Genomic DNA, 20,686 nt, shown 5'->3' on the forward strand with positions numbered 1-20,686 from the left:
TTTTCAAATCCTTTGTTCCTTTGCCTTATTCAGTGTTCAGTGAGGATATTACTGACTTTGCTTGAGAAAGCACAGAATTAAATATATTCTGACATTTAAAGATGCCTTTAGCTCCACCACGTCCAGAAGGAGGACAGGGCAGGGCAGATGCACAATGCATTTCTCTTGGCCAATGGAAACCACTTGGAAAGATAATGAGTCTGGGTTGGAAGAGCAAACCCCAGTGGGCAGGCAGTCAGTCCGTGAAGTCAAGAGGAGGCCCAAGCTCTCTGGAGAGGGATGAAGAGGCAAAGAAGTGAGCAATCTGTTTATAATGATAAGTGTTTCACAGTCTGTCTAGTTTTCTTCCTGCCTCTGCTTCCTGGCCAGCAAGGAGAGAGATGTGGCCTGTTAGAACCCAGTGTGGAGTGTGGCATGAGCCTCCTGGACCCTTGTGCATCAGTCCCACCTCATGGGAGGTTGGCTCCTAAGCTTTTCTACAGTCCAGCCATGGAAGACAGTTAGAGGAAACCAGTTTACAGGATATGTTTGTTAGAACAGCTGAAATAATAATGACAGTTAACAGTTACTGTTTACTGTTCCATTAAGTGTTTCATAGACGTTATTTCATTTAACTTTCATAACAACCACAAAAGTTTGGTCTGATGATGTCCGTTTTAAAGATGGAGAAATTTTGGCTTAGATTAGACCATGCATCCTTAATATAATATGGGGTTGAGATTCAAATCTAGATCTCTTCCAAATTCTGCATTCTCAACAGCCATGGTCTACTGCCTCTTAATGTAGAAACTGGACAAGTTAATGAACTTGACTACTTCTCTGATCCTAGAGTGTATTTACTCTCCCAGAAGCAGGTTTCTGGGGGGCCATTCTGTTCTTTTGTTTGAACCAGGTATAAGCCTAGGTAATTAAGAACATATGTAATCAAAGGGAAAGTAATTCATCTGTCACCCAGGGTTCCCGGGAAAAGAAAAACTTCAAAATTGATTACAACCTTATGAATTTTTATAAATTCATTAGTATAGTGTTTGGGAAAAATAATTTAAGACTGTAATATTGTTCATAAATAAGAACTAAATAACTAAGAAGAGAACCGATGGTACTGTTACTAAAGATGCGAAGTTTAATAAGATTATTGAAAGGTAGACAACTAAACCATTAGATAGATAATGGTTTTAATCCTTATTTGCCTTTTATCATCCCAAACCATTCAAGGAGATAATAGTTACCTCTTTTGCTGAATCTATATAAACACATTTTTTGTGATGGATTTTTTGCTACTTTATGTCATCTTTTATGGGTGGAAACAGACATCTCCCTTCTTGATTGCTGGTTGAAATCCCAGTTTTCTCTAGGAGTCTAGCCCTTCTCCAGCAATGTTGGTTATCCTAGTTCCCTTACCAGGGTTTAATTTAGGACATATTACATGACCCAGTTTTGGTCACTGAGATGCAGAGGGAAGTCTGTTGGGTGCTTCTGGGGATGGTTTCTTTGCTGCTTAAAAAAAAAAGAGAGAGAGAGACACGGGAAGAAAGATGTTTTTCTTCCACTGGATATTCTTGAGTCTGGATATGATTCCTGGAATAGTGGCAGCCACCTTGCAACCATGAGCTATTCTGAGAAGAGCAGAGTAGAAAGATGGAAAAATATCGGGTCCTTGATGTGACCTACTTAGATTTCCAATCCTGAAGCCAGTAGACTTACAGTGTGTGAAATAAATACATCCTTGTTGTGAATCACAAGTTCCATTTATTTGGTTGTTGTTATTTGCAGTTCACAGCGTCCTGATACAGATGACATTTATTTTATCGGAGAAACTTGTATTTATTTGATATAATCCTTCAAAACTGAATTTAAATTTGCTCTTGTTTATCATTCTATGAATTATGCATTCCCTTAGTTAAGAAGGTGGTAAGATGACCTGAACACATCTCTGCTAAAAACGGAAGAAGAAATTCAAATGAGTGGAGAAATAGGGAAAATTAAAATATGGAGTCTGACGTTAAAGGATAGTATAAACTTTATATGTGATTCACACATTTAGAAGGAGTTAAATGATACTTACTTTCTAAAGCAATTGGCTTTAGTAAAGTCATTTGTTCGATAATCCTACCAATTAGCATTTAGTGCACATTAGCATTTACTGTGCATTAACATTTACATTGGGTACTGTGCTCATGCTTAGATCTGCCACTGAGTTTCTGCCTAGGGGAGGCCACAGTTAAGCAGGTGAGGTAAGATACATGTATTTAATTTACTTCTGTGTAATAACTTACCCTGAGACTTAGCACTTAAAACAGGTATCTCAGTTTCTATGGGTCAGGAATCCAGGCATGGTGAGCTGGGTCCTAAGCTTCAGGGTCCCTAAGAAGGCTGAAATCAAGGTGTCAGCCACAGCTTGGTAGCATCTGAAGGCTTGACTTGGGAAGGATCCACTTCCAAGCTCACTTATGTGGTTGTTGGCAGAATTCAGTTCATTTACAATGTTGTGTTAGTTTCAAGTGTATAGCAGAGTGATTCAATTATACATAAACATACATATTTTTTCTTTTCAGATTCTTTTCCTTTATAGGTTATTACAAGATATTTAATATCATTCCCTGTGCTACACAGTAGGTCTTTGCTGTTTATCTAATTTACATATAGTTGTTTGTGTCTGTTAATCTCAAATGCCTAATTTATACCTCCCTCCCTCACCTTTGGTAACTATAAGTTTGTTTTCTATGTCTGTGAGTCTGTTTCTGGCTTATAAAAAAGTTCATTTGTATCATTTTTTTAGATTCCACATGTAAGAGATGCCATATGATATTTGTCTTTCTCTGACTTCACTTATATGATAATCTCTAGGTCCATCTGTGTTGCTGCTAGTAGCATTATTTCATCCTTTTTTTATGGCTGAGCAGTATTCGTGTGTGTGTGTGTGTGTGTGTGTGTGTATCTATATCTGTATCTTTATCCAGTTGTCTGTTGGACTTTAGGTTGCTTCTGTGTCTTGGCTATTGTAAATAGAGCTGCTATGAACATTGGGGTACATGTATCTTTTCGAATTACAGTTTTATCTGAATATACGCCTAGCCTTTCAGGGCTTTTGGATGAAGGCTTCAGTTCCCTGCTGGATTTTAGCTCCAGGCCATGTGGTCCTCTTCAGTAGGATGTTCTGCTTTGTCAAAGTGTGGAAGCTGAGAAGGCAGTAGTGCTTGCTAGCAAGACAGAAGTCACAATCTTTTGTAACTGAATCAAGAAATGACATCTCATCACTTTTTTTGTATTTTATTATTGGTAACAAGTCACTATGTCTAGCCCACACTCAAGGAAAGGGAATTGTACAAGGTTGTGAACATCAGGAAGCAGGAACATTGGAGGCCACTTTCTAAATCTGCCTACTATAATCCACGTACAAATGGTTTTCAGTATACAGCAATGAATGATGCATTCCAAGTGAGTAAGACAAAATAGGAATGCGGAAAGGTGAGGAAACAGTTTTGGCTGCAGGCACAGAGAGAAGATAGTACAGAAGGAGCCAGGTGCTGGAGTCAGACGACATACTGATGCTCCAGCTCGAGTGGCCTGTACCCATGTCAGAGTGGGAAAACCCTAGGAAAATTGTGGTTCTTGGTGCTGGAGACTCACTGAAGCTTTATGCATAGGGGAGTGACCCTCACAGAAGAGTCATGTGGGATTCACAAGGCAGAATGGAGGGGAGGCCTGGAGGTAGAGAGGCCAAGGGAAGGAGGACAGCGGTATGGAGGATGAGGAATAATGACTGGCATCGTCTTTGGGTTGTGAGACTTCACAGGAAGAGATGTGTGAGACAGTGAGAGGAAAGAGCTGGTCTCGGTGACAACTGAATTGTGAGTTGCCTGAAAAGGACTACTTGAAGACAACTCATTTTGACCCTAGAAGCCTGGGCTAATGCTAGTCCTGTTAATGAAACAGGGCAATCAGTACGTTGATTTTCTTTTTTGGAGATGCTTCTAGGGAACCTATCAAATTGCTACTCAGAATAGGTGTATCTCTTGACCAAACTAGTATTAGTAGAAGTATTGTTTTAGGGCAAATGGACAAAGACAGAGCTTAGCAAACCCCACTAATACCTGCTATTCTAGAAGACTGTAAAGTGCATTACCATCATCACTGCAGTGCTGGGATTTTGTTTCTCAAATTCCCCAGACTGAATTTCTGACTAAATAAATAGCCATCAGATGACATTATGGGTCAATTTACCATAGGGTATTATAGATAATCAATTTACAAAGCATTTGGGAAAATTTTCCTGTAGCTGTTTTATTGGCTACTATTAGTGTCACATGTCAACCATCTATTATTTTGGATTTGCAATGGCATCTAGTCTTTTACAAGAAATCTAATCAATTTGGTGCACAGAGGCTTATTATTGAGGTAAAATTATACAACGAGGAAAGCTGCTTTTGTTCCAGTGAGACTACACCATGGTTTTAGGTTCCATTAGTGCAGCAGTGTATCACTACAATTGTACATAAGCAGGCAGAGCGATTCTGATCGATAAACTATGACGATTTAATTCAAGAGTATGTTAGAAAATGAGAAAAATGGAGTTTTGGAAAATGGCATTTTCTGTTTACAGTGGTAGTACTATCCATGCAAACAGTCATCTCAGCTTTTTATGAAAGACAAAACTGTCAGCCCAACTACATGGGCTCCTCAAACTCCGGAGCAGAACCTGAGCCAGGGCTCCTGTGAGAGCAAATGCATCCGGCCTGTGCCCAGGCTGGTCATGGAGTCTAGTCCTTGTGTTTATTGGAGCTTCGCCTCAGCCAAAGCCAGGAGTCTCTGGAACATGTTATAACACAGGCAGTTCTTGAAAGAAGCTTAACAAAAAGAAATAAAATGAACCCAATAGGATGTAGTTCTTGTCTTGCTTTAGGCTATGTGAATTAATTGCTATGAAAACAACAAAAGGAGTCCCCAAACCTAGAAATGGTTGGAAAAGTCACAATGGAGCCTTGGGCTTAGATGAAGATAGGGTTGAAGACCGAAGTTTTCTTGCAGTTTCCTGGGTGGGGAGCCCACAGTGCAGCAGGCATTTGGAAGGCTGAAGGAAGCCTACTGGAGACTTTGCCTGATCACTTGTGAAGGGACAGGAATTAGGGGTTGGGTATGCGGGGTTACTCCCTCGTGTGGTGCAGGGGAGATCCAGAACAGCAGAGGGCGCTGTGTACACTTAAGTGGAGAAGTCTGTGGGGAAGAGGGAAATGGCCCTGGATACCCACCAGAGGCGGGGTTTGCTGCAGGGGTTTCTAGTGCTGACCTTGCATAAAGAAATGCTCTTTATTTCTCTTTGTTCTTGGTTCTCATTTGACCACCCAGTTCTTGGGAAATTGCCTCTAACGATAGAAGGATTAGTATCCACCATTTTCTAAAGCTTTTTCTTAAGGAGATCATTTCACAAAATGTGACATCTGGTAGATTCATATTTTCATGAGAATTTTGCTGAGAGGCAAATAATATCTTGCAAATGGAGAAATCTCACTTTTCTTTCTTCTGAAATTTGCGATTCTTTGCAGAATTTAAACTGGTGAAATAGATGTGAAAACAAATGTGTCCAGTGGGTCTGCAGACGACAGTCTTATGTGAGGAGAACCGCACATTGAGGAGGCTGGGAAGTCTCACAGCTGTGAACTAGATGCAATATTTTTGCCAACTTTTAGTCCCCTCTCGCCCACCCCTCCCACTTCATGACATGCTAAAAATATAACTTCCAGAAATCAAGGGCATCTTAAGCCTTACTTGTACATTGAGATGAAATCGTTAACCCATTAGAAGTATTTAAACATTCTCAAACTAGAGAGAGAAAAAAAATTAGTTTAATTTCTTAAAAGATTACTTTCAATTTTAATGATAATTTTTGGTTTGTTTTAGTAGTGCTGGAGAACGTGTAGTCTCACTGTAGAATATTTGGAAAATGCGGAGCACGGGCAAGAAGCTGAAGATTAAATTTAACCATCCCCGTCCCCCCTCCGTCAGAGGTAGAGTGTTTGCACATGTACGTGTTTTCTTCCAGTCCCTTCGCTCATCAAGTTTGTGAATAGTTTGAAAAGTTAGCTCCATATTTTGTAAATATTTTTGTGTCCTACTTGTTTTTACTTAATATGAGGATTTCCCAGTGTCACTGTAAAGCTCTATAAGAACCTGTTGTAAGAGGTAATTTAACTTACTTAGTTCCCCTTCTGCTGGGCACTAGTTATTTTCTAATTTTTCACATTTATAAATCCAGCTGCCTATTTAATCTGATTGCCAATATTCCTAATTATAAACCTGAGACCATGTTGTTTCTTGATAGATTCCTAGAAGCAGATGACCGTGCCAGGATGGAATCATTTTTAAGGATCTAGATACCCATTGCTGTCTGGATGGTTATATCTATTTACTCTTATTTTGTAGAGCATGAGAATTTTCATCTCACTGTACTCTTCTCAGAATTTATTATTAAAATGCTAGAAGAAAATTATACTTACTTTGGTTTTACATTATATTTCTTTAATGAGAAGTAAAATTGAACATTTCCATAAAAATGTACTACTCATATTTCCTCTTTAGCTGGTATGTCTTGTATGCTTACAAAGGCTTTTTCAATCTCCATTTTACCCTTCTGTTCAGAGTGGTTGGGATGCTAAAATCTGTATTTTTCCCTAGTTCCTAAATGTGCGTTGGGTTGTACCAGTTAGATACACAAACGTGAGTTTGGAAAGGTGAAAGTTGGGGCTGAGGCTACCTTTCTGTGGCGGGGCTGATGGACTCGTGGCCTCCAGCTCATGTGGTATGTTGGTAGTGCCGAGTCCACATTTCATGGGCCAGTCATCAGCCTCATGGATGTGGAGTGCTCATGGTCTCAGAAGAGCAGTTTGGATCCAGGCCACACTGGTATGACTTTCAGGGCAAAAAAAGCCTTCTTGTGGCTCCCTGATTCCCATTTCTCCAGCCATTCCAAAGATTTGAAGGCAGCTAATATACTCTTTTAAATTTCCTTCTTCTAGAAATATCTGAAGTGGTTACTGTTTCCTGTACTGAAACGTGGCTGATACATCACCTATTCCTCAAGTCTTCAGATTTTTCCCTTGTGGCATGTTTATATTGGCCTATGTATATATTTTACTGAAGAATTTTAATGATATTTTTGCAAAGCAATGTAAAAAAACATCGACTAAGTATTTAGTAATCCTTTTCATAAAGGGTTTATAATCACTGTACCCTAGTATTAGTATTAACATATCTATTAGTAGCCTTATTCATTTCTATTCTTTATTTCTATTTTCTGTCTTTTCTTTTTAGGCTCCTTATTACTTTCCTTTATCATTTAAAAAATTAAACATATTTTAGCTTTTGACACATTTAGAAAGCAAAGGTTATAATCATTTTAGATTTTATACATTTTAATTTTCATTATTAATGTTTTTGTACCTCTCAGGAAAGAGCCTCCTTGGTTTTTATTTAAAAGTCTTTTTTGGATATTCATATCATTTATTTTTTTCAGGTGAACTTGAGAAATATGTTGCTAAGTTCTAAAAAGTAAGTCCTAAGCTAGTTTTGGAATTAGTGACCTTTTTATACTGCTGAATCTTTCCATCCATGAATATGGTTTACTCATCATTATTCAAATCTTTTTTCATGTCTCTCCATAAAATATCATAGTTACAATTTTCTTAAGATATTGACATTTCTTGTTAATATTATTCACAGTTACTCCCATTACATTTTGAATCAGTTTTTTTTTCTGGCATATGGGAAAGGTATTTGCTTTAGTGTATATTTTTATACATTTATATATGTATTTTTATATATTTTATAGACTTTTTTTTTCAGTTGGTTTTCTTTGGTCAGATTACTTTTCTTAATCTTAGCAGCCTTTTTCTGCATCACACTGAAAAGCCAGTTCTCCACTTGAAGATGTAGGTGTTTTGATAATTTTCCTAAAGAAAAAAGAAAGATGATGCGAAGTTCATTCAAATAAAATCAGTGCTAACTTACTAAGGTCCACACACTCATGGTTCTTTTCTCTAGTAAATGCTAATGGGACTACAATGAGAAGTTTCCCATCTGTGTAAAGAAGCAGAGCACAAGTGCGTGGACTTCTGAACAGAAGTGAAGTATTTAAAAGCAGCTGAAGAAGACATTCTGGAAAAGGCAAAATTATGGAGAAGGTTTCGAGATCAGTGGTTGCCGGGCATTCAGGGAGAGGGTAGGGAGGGATGAACAGGTGAAGCACAGGGGATTTTTAGGGCAGTGGAACTCCTCTGTAAACATGTAATGGTGGATACATGGCATTGTACATTTGTCTGAATTCGTAGAACTGGACAACACAGTGAGCCTCAATGTGAACTGTGGACTTTAGTTAATTGTTACAGATCAATGTTGGTTCATCAGTTGTAGTAAATGTACTAGACGAATGCAAGATGTTAATAAGGGAAACAGAGGGCAGAGGAGATGAGAGTATATGAGAACTCTCTGCTCAATTTTTCTGTAAACATAAAACTGCCCTAAAGATGTCTATTAATTAAAAAATAAAATAGCTAAAGAACACGATAGGAAAAATTTCACAGACTCATGTTGCCAAATTCAGAGTTCAGACAAAACTAGTGATGTAACTCAGAGGAGGGAGGTATTATTTCAAGTAAATGTGATCAGAAAGGGTTGTGCAAAGTACCTCCTCTAAGATCTTGAGAGGTTGATGTAGATTGATGGAGATTTGGATTGATGCTGATGAGGCAGTGTGCGGAGGTTGGTTTCGGTGAGAAAAGAATGCCGGCAGAAAGGGGTCAGATGTAAGAGAGATGGCTAACAGTTTGCCTCCCACACATCGTTTTCCTCATTCATGGAAGGTAGGCTGTAAATGGAGTTTAGGATGATGCTTTAGAAGACCCTGAATGTCAGGCTAAAGTGCTTGGACTTGATCTCTAAGCCACAGGGAGCCACAGCAAGGAAATAAAATGATCAAGGTGAAATTTAAGTATGATATTTTGAAAGTAGAATACTATAAGGTAATTTTAAAAGCCCCACAAAGATACAAAAGGGGAAAATATCCTTGTCCTGTCCTGTTGTGGAGCTAGAGACAGTACGTGGAGCAGACACTGGTGATGCTTCGCCCAGCTCCCCGGGGATCCCTCTCCTCTGGGTGCGCCACCCCCTGTTCCTCTGTGCTTCTGCTTCTAACGGCCTGCTCTTCAGGTCCCTCCAGCCCTCTGCCTGTGGGCTTCTGGAGCTGCTTTGCCTGCACACATATACAGATCCAGAAGGTTCTGGGAGATTCTGATTCTCCCTGCCCCTCACCAGCCAGACCTTAGATACTGACCTCATCACTTCTCCTGGGAACATTCCTTTACTCTATCATTTGCACATAAATCCTTGTCTCAGAATCTTTCCCTGGGATCTCTGACCCAGGAAAATTCCCTACTTTTGTGAGAGTTTAGCTTTAAAACTCTGAAAAAATCTCCCCATCTTTCTGGCCATCCATCTTGTTACCAGCATGTCGAGATGGTTGGTCTGTGACAGTGGTTTCTAAATTTCCCTCTGGATTGAACATTCTAATATCCCAGCTATAACCCTTCTACTGGAGTTCAGAGTGAGAACTGCAGTCCTGAGATGAGAAATCTCTGTCCTGTTCCTAAGTTGGCTCCAGTTCCTCCACCTGAGTTTTTAAAGAATCATCTCTGTTACCAGCTGCAATGCAAGTAATCAATATACCAGAAATTAAGAATATTATTAAAACCATTTGCTTAAACAGTGAAGGTAGTTTGGGAAAAAGGAAAAAAAAACACACACATGAACAGGAAATGTTAGTTAAACTAGAGAAGAAGAATCAGCTGAAGATGGTGAATTTTCACCACCATGTGAAGAAAGGCAACATTTGAGTGAAATAAATGGATGCTAGACTCAAAGACCAAAAGGGAGGAGGAAGGATACATTTAAAATTTGAGCGCTATACATTTAAATAGAAAAAGGCTGATTGGAAGCCAATCTGAGTCAAGTAATACAACCCACTGTACTGTTGCCTTTTTTGAAAAAATAATTATTACAAGGATTCTGGGGGATATAATTTCTATTAGAATGTAATCTTGGAGTTTAAAAATATGACAGTTGCCTTGAGAGGCAAAAATGGAAGGTCAAACGTCTGAAAGGCAGGATTACTCTTGGGCAACAGTGAGACCTTCTACCACGTCTCTCTAGGTTTCTCCACATCCCTTCCCAGTGTCTGGGCTCTTCAGATGCCCTGGCCAGCCAAACCTCCCCTAGTGGCAATTTCCCCTTCACTTCTCACCGTGGCCTCATCCCACTAGGGTTCTCCCTCCTCCGGGCCCCACTCTCTGATGTGTATTCATGAGTGTCAATTGCTTATTAATTACCTTAAAAAGAACTGTGACTGTATTGGCCAGGTAACTGATTGATTACCTTATTGGATAGCAGTGTTTTAACCCTTAAAGATGAACACTCAGCCATTTAGTCATTTATAGGCTTGACCAGGCGAGGGGAAGCTTTTTGAACAAAAGCAGCATTTTTTTTCCTGTCCCTTTTTCCTAAGAGGGGCAATGACACAAATCTGTTCAAATAAATTAATGTTGCCATTTTGACAACTGCCCCATATGGCAGGAGGAGGTTTACATGCCAACACGTAGGCTGAGTGACATGCCCCACCAATCCCTTCATTGTATGTCTGCATGAACAGGCACGGAATGGAGTAAATTCATTTTTCTGTTATTCAGGGTGATATTCATTGACCTATATACCTGCTAATCTGTGTAATGTGTTTGTTCAGGAAATTGCAGTTGAAGAAGGGTCTTGCACCAGAGGTCATGAGGGGGGCCTAGAGACATAATTTTCAATTTATCAAGTTGGGTGATGGATTCTTTCAGTGTTCCTCCAGTCACACAGATGGCTTATTTATTGGTAAGGATGATCCCCAGAGATTCGGGCAATATGATAGAACACATAGGTAACAGTAATTAGTACAAGTTTTGTGAACTTGTAGGAGCAAAAGTGGGATTACAGTAGGCTTAAGAGGAAACAGGAGAACTGGAGGCAATGGATTTGACAACTGTTTGCAGGAATTCTGCTGTAAAGAGGAGGAAAGAAATGGGCAGTAGCTGGAGGGTAAGGTGGGATCATGAGAGGGTTGTTTTTATTTTAAAGTGGGAGGAATAATAGTATTTTGTATACTAATGGGAAAAATCAGTGAGCAGGATGAATTGACGATGCAGAGAAATGGGAGAATTGCTAGGGTGATAACCTTGGGCAAATGAGAGTAGGGTCTGGCACAGGCGTTGGTGAGGGGTTGGCTGGCTGCAGGAACAGGAGCAAGAGCAGAGGATCTGGGCCCAGATGCAGGAGGGTGATTGGATGTGATGAGGGCATCGCATGGAGTGCGCTTCCAAGTGCTTCAGTTAACAGTGAAATCAGAAGCAAGGTCACAGCAGAAAATGAAGGTGAGGAGAAGATGTGGGAAGTCTGAGGAGAAGACAAGGTAGGAAGGAGCCACATGGTGATTATAGAGTCTTGGGAATGAGGGATGACTTGGGAGTCCTGAAACTGGCATGATGTGACTATCCTGATGGTCAGTTAGTGGTGTCCAGGTGCTTAATTGTGGCCAGGCTGTGAGTATTGGGCCTGAGAAGTTTCCTGTTATGAGTGTCATGTTCCACACCATATCATTTCCTGTTGGACTGAGATGAGATGAAAGTTGATTCTGCTGACCTAATGATTTTGGGCAGACATGCCCTGATTCTAGTCTGGTTGTTCTGTGCTCTTAGAATAATGATGCAAGTTTAATTAAAAAAAATAATGACTTCTTAGGAAATCATGAGATAGCTACTAAATGCAACTTACTTTCATTAATTTCACAAAACGATTAACACAGATAATTACGCAGTTAATAACAAATTCTACCATCCCCATGGGCGCATATCTGGGTGCTAGAGGCAGTTCTCCAAGTCATACTTACCATTGATTTATGTCCTTAAACCGTGTCTCTGATGAAAATCTTTCGGCAGTTCCCTGCCACATATTGGAAAATATTTCAGCATTTCCCTGCCATATTCTGATGGAGGCTGGATGATTTTCATGCTGTATACTTGGGGACTGAGATGAGTCATGGGAAGAGCATTTAGAGAAGTCTCTTAGACCTGAGGGGAGAATCCAATCCAGAAACAAATGTAAATAACTTTCTCCTGGGAGGTGAGCTTCACGTTTTTGTCTTCACACAGTGTTAATTTCAATCACGGGTGACTTTTTGGTTGGCTGAGGTAGTCATTAGCCACTGACTTCAGAGTCCAGAGGAGACTCTGTTAGCCCTTGGCTGGAGTAGACAGGAAGGAGGCATGGGAGCAGATGCCTTGATGATGGCTTTTTTCAACACGTACAGAATTCTGCAAGTGAGGCTGGTGTTACTATACCACCTGCTATAGGTCATTTAACATGTGATCCATCCAGTAAGGGAAAGTAGTGCCTTCCTGAGCCAAAAGCAGGGAGAAAATATGTCTGGTAAAACCAGGTCAGGTTAAAGTGGGCTGCTCCTGACACTTTAACAGGATCCAGAATGAACAAACATGCAAACACCTCAGAGATACCTTTTCCCCAGCTCTCCTGAAAGACAAGAGAGAGAGAGGTTAGGTAGGAAAAGACATGAAAAACGACTGAGGAAGAATGTTTGCCCTTTTTGAAACATGTTCAGTCTCCGGGAGCATTTTTGTCCTGTTTTTGTCACCAGGGATCGTAACGTGTTGTGAGTCTAAAAAGATTTTGTACTTTTGCTGGAAGACCCTCCTCTTTCCCTTTTCACGGGGCTTCCAGTATTAATTTTTGCCATTTTGAGCTTGTGGAAACAAAGCAGTGCTAGTTGAAATTTTCCAGAGATGGTAATAAAATGTTCAAGACACAACTCTTACTAAGAACCTACTGAGTAGTTGCAACTTAGTCTTCACTTATGGTTCTTTCTGGGGCATGTTTTAAACATTAAATAAGTGGAAAATTTAGTTTGAAATGAACACTACCCATTCAAATTTAACTTCAACTTACTAAGCTGGTATAGAGCAAAGTCATATTTGTAAACTATTCATAGGCATTAGGATTTATTTATCATAATTAAATTAGTGTTTTATATTTATTTCACCTTGATGGGATAGGTGAGTTTGATGAATCAGTATATGAGGGATGATTATATCAATTCAGTGGCGTATTATTTACTTATGTACCCTCAAAATCAAATGATCTTAGTGAAGTAAAAATTTGGTTCCAGTGCCCTGAAGGTCTGTGATTCATAGTTTCATCCATCCATCCATCCAGCAATACTGCATTTGTGCCATTTGTCAGGAAGTATGCAGAGCCCCATGGAATGTAGCAACAACTGAGGCAGACCTGGTCTGTGTGCTCAAAGGCTGTACTGGAGTCAGGTGAACTTGTATTAAATGAGCAATTATAACAAAACACAATAGCTCCTGTGACAAGACAAGCAGAGTCGTCAAAAACATGTAAGAAGAAACCTATAGGAACATGTAAGGAACGGAACAGGAGTGATGAGTGATCAAGGAAGCACCCCCTCTTCAGGGAAATAGCATAAGAGACTGCACTAAGTAGATGGGCAGGCACAGTGGGCTGCAGCCCCCACTCTCCTTTTATCATATTGATATTTCTACTTAGAGGCCATCAATGAATAGCACCACCTTAGACCAAACTTCCATAACCCCCTGTTCTGTAACTTAACAGCCTTCTTACCAGAGTTCATTCTCCTTATCTTTCACAGTATTGGGATATGTGGCACTCAGCAGATAGTCACTTTGAGATTCTTTTTTTTTTTAATCTTATTTTGATGGTTTTTATTTTTATTTAAAAAAATTTTTGAAGTGTATTTGACATACTGTATGATACTGGTTTTGTGTATACAATGTTGTGTTTTGACATTAGTATATAATGTGAAATGACCTTGGCATTCTTGTTCTCCATCTCGCCTGGGAGGGGAGGAGGTTGGGGTCACTGTGGCATCAGTTTGTCTTAAGGATGGTTGAGGAAAAGGAATCATTAGACTGCTCTCCATGCATATGAACTCTGGCACCAGCTCTTTTGCATATTACAGCCTTCATAAATTCATGTGTGAAACTGAGATTATCTTCATCCAACTGCAACCAGATGATCTGAAGTGTATTCTAATTGCTGATGTTTTGTGAGTTTTTTGGTCAGTGCTGCCTAGGAAGGCCTATAGGCCCAGGTAAGATTTCTGGAGTAGTGGCGTCCTGAGGGAGGGTGTGATAATCTTGGAGAGGTCAACGGGAGCCCTTGATAATGATGCTCAAGTAAGTAGTTGGAAAGCAACTCGAAGGTTTTCTCTGCAGAAGCAGACAGAAATTGGGAAGAAGCAGTAAGAGTTGTTTCTGATGGGTAGGATTTGAGCAATCAGCCTATTAGAAAAAAATCCTAAGGCAGGAACAGATGTGTAGGGTTGGAGGGACAGAATCATGAGATGTGGGAATTTGGCTATGAGCCCAGAGTAGGAGAGGTCGAAGAATTTCATGAGGGGTATCCAGAGAATAGTGCAGTTTGGGGGTTGGAGTAGCTACAGGGGAAGTTTCAAACCAGATCTCTAGTGTGAATCTGGGCCTGGGTGGCAAAGGGCCTCAAGTTTTGAGAATGAAAATGGCTACAAGAAATTGTTCTACCTTTGACTAACGGTAGAATTTTAAGGGAACTTGTAAATTAGTCTCAGAGACCCAAATGTCACTATGGTTATCAAAGAGCTGTTTTACCAGCTGCATGAGAAGTAGAGTGGCTGAACGAGGAAGTTTTTTGTTTTGTTTTGTTTTGTTTTGTTTTCTTTTTCTACTTCAACTAAGCTGAGTAATGACGTGAAATGGGAAGGGCTGGGGATCCTTGGCCTATGGAGAAGAAATTAGTTATGAAACTCAGGATGGCAGCACTGAATTGTTATCCATACAAGCAGTGTTTCTCCCCCTGTTATATGCTGGTGACATGTTTTGTCTCCAGCACCAAGTCCAGCCATTGGCCATAGCCATTCTGATTAGCATGATGCCATGGTGACTCCCTGGGATCTGCTGAGTCATTTCATGCCATGTGAGGTGACACTTTGGGTGGAGACTTGGTGATCCACACTTGGTCCTCAAGGGTTGTCTGTTTCTACCTATAGATAGCTGGAAAGGAGAAAGTACAACTTTGGATAGCAGGAGACTTTTTTTCAGGAAGGGATCACGAGTGAGACCCAGAGGTATATGTTGCTTGCTCTTCCTGAATTTGAAAGAGTGAATCTGTCATACACATTAACCAAGATGTAAACTTTCCACTTAATTGAACTTAATTGGAAATCAAGTCCCAGGAAGATGTTTTCAACCCATCAGTCCACTAACTAGGGTAATCTTATAAACTGAGAAGCTCTCTGGCTCATGGTGGCTTCTCTTTGGGGGTCTGTGAGATGTGTGCTCTTGGCTTAGTGGGAAAGTATGCTGCCTTCTATTCTCAAAGAAGAGAATCTTCAAGAGGATCCCCTTCAAGCTTTGAAAGCCATGCTTTGTGGTTGGGAGACACACAGGACTAGCACCAGGCTTAGGACCAAGAAAGCTCAAGTAAATCGGAGCCTTGGGTAGATCTAACTGTAGGGGATAATCAGAGAATTGGAGGTGCAGCCAAGAAAACTGTGCTGCTGAGGGCTGAATTTTCCTAAGACTGTGGAGTTTTCTGATTCATGGCACTTTCAGTCGTAAAACCAGAGTGATCTTGGGCAAACTAGAATGGTTGGTCACCATAGATGTTGTGTTGAGACTGACCTGCACTCTCAGCATTTGTAAGGAAAGGGAGGTCTGAGTGTTTCCTTTGGTCTAGGTGTGAGTCACGTGGGAGAGAGAGCAGGCATAAGCCCATCTTGGGTCCAGCAGGCGACCAGGAGGAGCCAGGGAACAGCAGCAGGAAGCATTTTGAAGCATAGCCAGGAGCTAAGACAGGAGCCTCTTAGAACAGATGTGTATTTGGCCTGGGGCAGAGTAACTGTAGGCCAGCAGGATCTAATGGGAACTTCTGAAGAGCCAATGAAAGCATCCCTGGAGAGAAAATGTCACCTTTATCAATCTGCTGAGTACCACTTGGGGATGTAGATTTCACCATCTGGCAGGCCCAGAGCATGAGAAGCCTCCTCCCCAGAGAAGAACTGTACCATCCTCACTCCCTCCTGCTTCATCTCATGAAACAGCAGCTGGAAGTTGAATAGGAGCAGAGGTCTTGTTAGATGAGATGAGAGGAAGTGCCATATTCCCTTGCACGAGACAGAGAAGGCATAATGCTAAGTCTGGAGGTTTGATATCTTAAACTGGACATCCTTATTACTACGCTGGCTACTGTGTTAGCTTAAAGTAACCAGAGCTTACCTGTTACCCAAGAATCAGCAATAATGCCTTAACAGCAGACTTTTTATCCAGAGGCAAAGGAGGATTATATTTACTGAATGCAGTTAAAAAGGGATGTGGGAAACAAAACTGAAAGTATGTAATACATGTAAAACAAAGTGGTTATAGAACTTAGGCTATCGATACCCCATTGAGAGCACACACATATTGCTTAAATAATGCAAAGTATGCCAGGCCTGTTCTGAGACGGTAACTCCCCTCCAGGTCAGTAAGTATCAGATGTCTTGGATATCAGGCCTACTTCTGCTTTGGCTTCCCATTTCCATTTTGGAAGAATCCAGAATTGATCTCTGTGTGCACTGCTATTTGGGTTCCTTACATTTGGAGAATCTGATATTTTCAAGGCCACACTTTACAGCAATCTGTAGGCTCTGACTTGCCATGGAAGCAAATATGTAGGCATCTGGAAGGCCCACACTGCAAGAACAACTGCTGAAAAGCTTCTCTCTTTCCTAAAGAAGAGTCCCAGCCATTTATCACAGCCAGAGGCAATGCATGAGATGACTGTAACAAACAAATGAATGAGTGCCCAATAAATCACAGTAGCCTGATTAATCAATAAAGATATCGATTTTTTCTTTTTTAGTGATAGTTCACATCCCCTCCTCCTCCCTCCACCAAGGGATTTATACAGGCCACTGAAAGATAAATTTATCTTCCCGTCTTTGGGGCTTGTATTTGACCCAGTGTAATAGAAATTGATCATTATCTAAATGTTATTTTGGCTGGAATGTTGTAATTTGCTGTATTACAATGTCTAGAGTTGCTTGTACAGGTACCATCATCTCTAGTTACATCTTTTTATGATACAGACTAATGCTTCTTATCAGGAATCCCCCTGGAGCTCTCCTTTCCCAGCTATGCCAGTGAAGAAAAATAATACTAATAATGGTAACTTTCCTAACATACAAGGGGCCATATCAGCAAAGACTCTTGTTTACCAGTGGCGGGAGCTCTCTCTGCAGGGAATACTACAGGGAATGATGAAAAGGCCAGATGCTGTGTGTGATGCCCAGCGCTTAACTTCTTTCTGAGGAAGGAAGGATCCTCATTCCACAGTAGGAAGCATGAATTCTTCTCACACTACTGATACCAGGGGCATGATTAGTAGAATGTTTGCTTACTTCTCTTGGGGTAGAAGAAATGGGGGTTGGTTCCCCAGCACCAACAACATTCCAGGCACGTCCCCAGCTCCCTTCTGCCTGCCCCCTGGCCTCCCTATGAGGAGCGCTCAGCCTACATCATGGGGCGGGGGCAGCCGCCTCGTTATTTTCCTGGTCCAAGGCAATCTCAGAGGAGTCAGTAGCAATCCATCCAAATCTGAAGTAGTAAAATCTGAAAGATGAACAGCGTAACCACATGATTTGTGCTTCTTTTAGTGTGGAAAGTGGCACTGGATATTTGCTAATGAGTACTGATCCCTTGTAATGCTGGTTTTAAAACTTTCTTTATTGCACTATAGTTAATTTTCAGTGTTGTTTTAGTTTCAGGTGTACAGCAAAGTGATACTCTTTTTAAGATTCTTTTCCATTACAGGTTTTTATAAGATACTGAATATAGTTCCCTGTGCTACGCAGTAGGTCTTTGTTGTTTATTTCTTTTGTGTATAGTGGTGTGTTTCTGTTAATCCCAAACTCCTGATTTATCCCTCCCCAAGATGAAGCAATTCTTACAACAGCTCAGGTCTCAATCTGGTAGGCACAATTTGAGAGTCACATTTCCTTCTACCCTACCAGGATTCTCTCCTGGCACCAAGAGGAACCACAGGAAGGAAAAACTGGCTAACCTGACATTGGGCCTGACTTTGATTTGTCCCATGACATTAGTTTTAGGGATCAAATGGCATGATTTCCTAAAAGCTTAAAAATTAGAAGAAAAAGGCAGAGAATATAAGTTTCTGCTTTTTATCTTTGATTGGCAGAGAACACTATTGTATTTAGTATTGTATCTATTGACAGCTAAAAATAAAACTACTTTGGAAGCACAAAAATTTTTCTTTTTTTACTGACGTCTAGTTGATTTACAATGTTGTGTTAGTTTTTGGTGTAACAGCATAGTGATTCAGTAATACATATATATTTTTTCTTATTCTTTATCATTATAGGTTATTATAAGATATTGAATATAGCTCTCTGTGCTGTACTGTAGGACCTTGTTGTTTATCTATTTTATGTATAGTTGTTTGTGTCTGTTAATCCCAAACTCCTAATTTATTCCTCCCCGCCTTTCCCCTTCAGTAACCATAAGTTTGTTTTCTATGTCTGTGAGTCTGTTTCTGGTTTGTAATTAAGTTCACTTGTATCATTTTTCTAGTGCAGTAATCATATGATATTTGTATTTCTCTGACTTACTTCTCTTAGTATGATAATCTCTAGGTCCATCTATGTTACTGCAAATGGAATTATTTCATTCTTTTTTATGGCTGAGTAGTATTCCACTGTAGATATATACCATTTATTTATCCATTTACCCATCGATGGACATTTAGATTGCTTCCATGTCTTGGCTATTATAAATAGTGCTACCATGAACATCGAGGTGCATGTACCTGTTCAAATTAGTGTTTTTGTCTTTTCTGGATATATGCCCAAGAGTAGAAATGCAGGATCATATGGTTAAATTTTTTTTAAATTAAAAAGTTGTCAATCAATTAGCTTTTCTTTTATCTTTGATCATATTTTTACATTCTGGTGTGCCTCTTTTTTAAAATTTAAGAATGTTTTTTAATCTCTTCTCAGTGTATACTCTTTCCCTAGATAGGGCTATCCAATTGCATGATTTAAATACTGTCTGCATTCTGGGGACTCCCAAATACATATCAGTTCTTTTATCTGAGCCCCAGACTTATACAACCAGCTGCTAATTTTGCATTTCCACTTAGATGTTTCACAAGCATCTCTACCTTTACTTGTGCAAAATGGAACCCGTGATGTTCACCTGTTCTCACCCAGGCATCCCTGCTTCAGTGAGTAGCATCACTACTGACTCAGCGCTCCAAGCTAGGAATCACTCAACTAATCTGCATGGAGTTGACAGTGAGACTTTTTACAGGGTACATCTAATTATATCACATGGAAAGTCCTTCAACATCTTCCCACAATACTTGGAAGATAGTTCAGAATCTTCAAGGCTGTGTATGGTCTGCTTCCTGCCCGTCCCTCTGGTTTCTCTTCATTCTGCTGCACTCGGGCTATGCTGACCTCCCTTCTTTCCCTGAACACACTTTTCTTCCCTGCCTTGGAATCTTTGCCCTTGTGGTTGCCTCTCCCTAGAACCTATTTTGCTACTTCTTATCTCAGGTTAAATATCACTTCTTCAAGGATGCAGTTTCTAACCTTCCTCTCCAAAGTAGATCTTCCTCCTGTTATTCTTAAAATAACTTTATTTCATGCAGGCCATTAAGCGCAGTATATGATTGTTGTCTTCATTTACTTATTTGTTAATTTAGTGTCTTCTGCGACTCGTCAGAAAATGTTTTATTTTAAATCATTTAATTTATTTTTTCTTGGGGGGAGTCCTTGATTTTTTTTTTTAATTTTTAAAATGTTTATTTACTGATTTATTTAGTGGAGGTACTGGGGATTGAACCCAGGACCTCGTGCAGGCTAAGCATGCGCTCTACCACAGAGCTATTACCACCCCCTCTTCCCCTAGAAAGCGTTTTCTGAAGTCAGTGACCACATTTCTTTTGCTGATTATCAGCAATAACCAGTGCCTAGGCTTAGCTCGGCGCCTGGCACCTACAGGCATTTCATACATTATTTGTTGAATAAATAAATGTCAAAAGTGATGAGTCAACTTAACTAGACAACTGGCCTAAGCCTTTATCAAATGACTGTCTTTTACCAAATAACTGGGTCCCTTTTGCTGGTGAGGATATGAGGCAATTGCTCTCTCAAGTATAGGAAGCAATCTGGTAATAGAAAAATATTAAATATGCATGCTATATGATTCAGCAACCTTACTTTTAGAGAGTAATTACAAAATGGGAAGCGATTTATGCCCAAGGAGTATATCATAGAGCTATTCGTAATAATACCAAATTGGAAACAACCCAAACATCTGTTAAACTGGTTAAATAAATTGTGGTACATAAATATAATTGAATAATAGGTGACCATTACAAATGGTGTAGATCTATATTTATTGACATGAATGAATGTCTGTGATATACTGTTGAGTAAAATTCTCGGATTACATATATTATGTACATATTTAATGATTACCTTCACACAAAGTTGTCAACCCTGAACTCTATG

At 40.0% G+C, this 20,686-nt stretch overlaps 1 long non-coding RNA gene across 2 annotated transcripts in view; it reads left to right on the plus strand.

Moving 5' to 3' along the window:
- The window catches only part of LOC116668708, a 230,631-nt gene that overhangs the window by 97,022 nt on the left and 112,923 nt on the right, over positions 1-20,686 (plus strand). The gene's annotated exons all lie outside the window — the stretch shown is intronic.

Source organism: Camelus ferus, chromosome 14, assembly GCF_009834535.1.
Source record: "Camelus ferus isolate YT-003-E chromosome 14, BCGSAC_Cfer_1.0, whole genome shotgun sequence".
Lineage (NCBI taxonomy): Eukaryota > Metazoa > Chordata > Mammalia > Artiodactyla > Camelidae > Camelus > Camelus ferus.